At 48.4% G+C, this 3,579-nt stretch overlaps 1 pseudogene; it reads right to left on the bottom strand.

The window, feature by feature from the left end:
• The window catches only part of LOC149579048 (18S ribosomal RNA), a 1,109-nt pseudogene extending 96 nt beyond the window's left edge, over positions 1 to 1,013 (bottom strand).
• Positions 1,014 to 3,579: the final 2,566 nt, after the last annotated feature.

Raw genomic sequence — 3,579 nt, 5'->3', positions numbered from 1 at the left:
GGACGGTATCTGATCGTCTTTGAGCCCCCAACTTTCGTTCTTGATTAATGAAAACATCCTTGGCAAATGCTTTCGCAGTGGTTCATCTTCCATAAATCCAAGAATTTCACCTCTGACAATGAAATACGAATGCCCCCGACAGTCCCTATTAATCATTACTCTGGTCCCAAAGGCCAACGGAACAGGACCAGACTCCTATCGCGTTATTCCATGCTAATGTATTCAGAGCGTAGGCTTGCTTTGAGCACTCTAATTTTTTCAAAGTAATGGCACTGAAACCGTAACCCAACCAATTAAGGCTAGGAACATGCCGCCAGCAGAAGGGACGTGAGGGCCAGTGCACACCCAGAAGGCGGACCAACCGTGACGACCCAAGGTCCAACTACGAGCTTTTTAACTGCAACAACTTAAATATATGCTATTGGAGCTAGAATTACCACGACTGCTGGCACAAGACTTGCCCTCCAATGGATCCTCGTTAGGGGATTTAGATTGTACTCATTCCATTTACCAGACTCGATGAGCCCAGTATTGTTATTTATTGTCACTACCTCCCCGTGTCAGGATTGGGTAATTTGCACGCCTGTTGCCTTCCTTGGATGTGGTAGCCTTTTCTCAGGCTCCCTCTCCGGAATCGAACCCTAATTCTCTGTCACCCATCACCACCATGGTAGGCCTCTATCCTACCATCGAAAGTTGATAGGGCAGAAATTTGAATGAAGCATCGCCAGCACAAAGGCCGTGCGATCTGTTGAGTTATCATGAATCATCAGAATAGCGGGCAAGCCCACACCGGCCTTTTATCTAATAAATGCATCCCTTTCGAGAGTCAGGATTTGGTGCATGTATTAGCTCTAGAATTAATATGGTTATCCGAGTAGCACAGTACCATCAAAGAAACTATAACTGATTTAATGAGCCATCCACAGTTTCACAGTCTGAAATAGTTCATACTTAGACATGCATGGCTTAATCTTTGAGACAAGCATATGACTATTGGCAGGATTGACCAGGTAGGTTCTAACAACGAGGGGACCCCCAAGACCTACTACAGCCAAGGGATGCCCGCCACAATGGGAAACCAAAATTTGAATGCGCTCCATCATGCATCCAAACATAATCCAATGCACAAGCAACAAGAATGAAGTTCATAGCACATGCAGGACTCGCAACGCTCAAAGATTTCACACAAGAGGAAAGTGTCCCATCGTCGACCGAAGAGGGCCGAACAAGGAGCCTCGGTTCATAGGCACTTGGGAAGAACATCCCGTACAGAACCCTTTACCCTCAAACTCGCTGTCGCCACTACTCAGAAAGAAGCGTCGAGTCTGTACGAGATGCACCACGCACGTAGCCACCTCAATTGTAAGGCCACTCAGAGACATCCATTTCCCAGGCATATGCCTCCTACATGCCTGTTGAGGTGCACACGCATAGACAAAATCCTTCTCGATCGCAACAAACATTTTCCCATGATGAAGAGTTGGTTGCCAAAGTGCCAACGAAGACCACTGTGCTGAAGGGTGAAGGGTCGTGCGAGTCAAAAACATGGCTGGTTATGCGATTGGTGGGGGCATCACTGTGCACGTGACCACCTCAATTATAAGGCCACTCAAGGGCATCATGTATAACAACACCCCCTCTGCACATTTATAGGTGATGAGAGCCCGCCCGCATACACGGACATGTCTAACCTTTGGCAAATATCTCCTTTCCTAGCATAGCCTTGCTAACCGTTCCCCGTGACACGTGATCTGCCAGCGCAGGTACAGAAAAGTTCCTACGGCTGAACACTCACACTAGCATTGTCGGACAAGCTTCAATCTCATGCACATGCACATACCGAAGAACTGGCACCGCGAGGGAACCACCCGTGAGCACCCACATCTCGGCAAAAAGCATTCGTGCGATTTCTTCCCCTAGACAGACACGTTGGGCTTGCACTTGTCGGAGCATTGCAAAGATGAGCGCTCTGGTTCGTAGCAGCCTGAGAAGAACATCTTGTACGAAACCCGTTCCCCCAAAATGCTTGAATCACAAATGCTCACAGCAGGGTCGTAATGCAAAGATGTACACCACGCACACAACTGAGTAAGGACACTCAGAGACATCCATTTCCCAGGCATATGCCCCCTACACACTTTTTGGTGCACCTTGTACAAATGACCATACTTTGACAAGCCCTCCCAGAATTTCACATCTGAAGAGAGAGATGAAATGCCTTGGGCTTTTTGTCCACACAATGCAAACACTGAATGCTCTCTTTAGGGGGGAGCTGAAGAAGAGTATCTCCCGCAGAACCCACGAGCCGCAGCCGTTCGGATCGCACAGGGCAGGACAGGGCATGGAGAGTTTCCGCATCCAAACAAAAATTATCAGTAATACTCTATGCTTCTACTGGCCTGGACCACAAAGGCTGTCATGACAGTGCCATGCACTTCTGTAGGATGAGACAGTGAAGAGGTGAGCACGCACCGAGAATGCACAAGTGAATAAATTATGCGGCAACCAAACCTTTCGCCGGCCCCCCTCTCAATCCCAAGGCTCTACCGATCAGCAAAAACTTAGGGGTGGAGAGTGGATCCTTGATGAAATTAGGGATGTCGAGCAATTCACATGTGCAACCATCTCTTTTCGAAATTAGCAACCAAGTACACGCGGTGAGGTCTGGCAACCGCTGCCAAACCTTTTTCCGAAATTGTGCCAGCTGAGTGACAAGAAAACATGATCTAAAGGAGAGTCCAGGAATTAGCACCCTTGAGGGTGGGCTTCATGCCCCTCTAATTGATTCAACGTCGACATCCACCATTTCAAAATCTGACATATCCATCTGCCCTGACAGCGGCATTGAATCAATGAGGGGGGCACGAGAGAGGCTCGTGGCAACCACCTCTCCTGTTGTAGCCACGATAGGCACGCAAAATTTTTTTCTAGAGCTCCAAAGCACCCACCTCATGGCTATAGACAAGGGCTCGCCATTAGATCAACTTTGAAATCATAGAACAGACGCGGTGTAGAATGGCAACCGCTGCCAAGTCTCTTTCGTAATTGTGTCGGTCAAGTGATCGAAGAAGGTGATCTAAGAGAGGGTCCAAGCATAGGCATTCGTTGGGGGGATTCACGCCGATGGCATAAATTTATGCAATACCCGAGCAATAATGGACGGAGGTGCTAGACGAGGGCTCCCATTTTAGATCGAGTTTTAAAATCACCAAGTAGACGCGGTGAGGGCTGGCAACCACTGCCAAACCTTTTTCTGAAATTGCACCAGCTGAGTGACAAGAAAACATGATCTAAAGGAGAGTCCAGGTATAGAACCCACGAGGGTGGGCTTCATGCCCCTCTAATTGATTCAACGTCGGCATTCACCATTTCAAAATCTGACATATCCATCCGCCCTAATAGCGGCGTTGAATCAATGAGGGGGGCACAGGAGAGGCTCACGGCAACCACCTCTCCCATTGTAGCCGCGATAGGCACGCAAAAAAATTTTGCTAGAGCACCAAGCACCCACCTCATGGCTAGAGACAAGGGCTCGCCATTAGATCAACTTTGAAATCGCAGAACAGACGCAGTGTA

The sequence above is a fragment of the Cupressus sempervirens genome, chromosome 1 (assembly GCF_028749045.1).
Source record: "Cupressus sempervirens isolate cs-2001-9-10 chromosome 1, ASM2874904v1, whole genome shotgun sequence".
NCBI lineage: Eukaryota > Viridiplantae > Streptophyta > Pinopsida > Cupressales > Cupressaceae > Cupressus > Cupressus sempervirens.
This window is presented reverse-complemented; position numbering and strand designations above follow the sequence as displayed.